Source organism: Parus major, chromosome 25LG2 (genome assembly GCF_001522545.3).
Source record: "Parus major isolate Abel chromosome 25LG2, Parus_major1.1, whole genome shotgun sequence".
In the NCBI taxonomy this organism is placed as follows: domain Eukaryota; kingdom Metazoa; phylum Chordata; class Aves; order Passeriformes; family Paridae; genus Parus; species Parus major.
Genome location: NC_031794.1, coordinates 308237 through 309023, shown reverse-complemented (window position 1 = coordinate 309023; position 787 = coordinate 308237).

The following is a 787-nucleotide window of genomic DNA, read 5'->3' as shown; positions in this document are numbered from 1 at the left end:
TGTTAGGGTGTTCCCAGAGTCTTTGGGATGATCCCAGAGCCGTTGGGATGGTCCCAAAGCTGCTGGGATGATCCCAAAGCTGTTAGGATGTTCCCAGAGCCTTTGGGATGAATGCAGAGCTGCTGGGATGTTCCCAATGTTGTTAGGGTGTTCCCAGAGGCTTTGGGTTGATCCCAGAGCCGTTGGGATGATCCCAAAGCTTCTGGGATGTTCCCAATGCTGTTTGGATGTTCCCAGAGCCTTTGGGATTGTCGTAGGGTGAGACTGTGGGGTCACAAGGGAAGAATTCCCTGTTCTGTTATCGCTGGGGTGAAACGTTTTGCAAGGACAGGAGAACGAGAACGGGCTCAGACCAACAGAGGGGAGGTTAAGATGGAGCATTGGGAAGGAATCCTTCCCTGGGAGGGTGGGGAGGCCCCGGCACAGGTTATCCCACAGATTCCCATCCCTGGAAATGTCCAAGGACAGGCTGGATGCGGCTTGGAGCAAAATCAGGGGAATGACTCTTACAAAGTTTGAGGATCAGCCACACAAGGAGCGGCTCGGTGCCAGCCTTGGGCACATCCCTCCCAACCCTGCTTCCCAAAGCTTCATTCCTCCGTGTCCCAGCTGCCTCCCTGCAGGAAAAACGGAGCCAGAACCATCCATTCCCACTCCCCCAGCTCTGCTTCCCCACTGCCGCTCCCACAAAAGGAGCTTTAGGAGGAGAGGGACGGATTTCTTTAGGCGCCTAACGAGGTCAGCGGGATAAAAGGCGGCTCTTCCTTCTCCCCATAAAGCTCTAAAA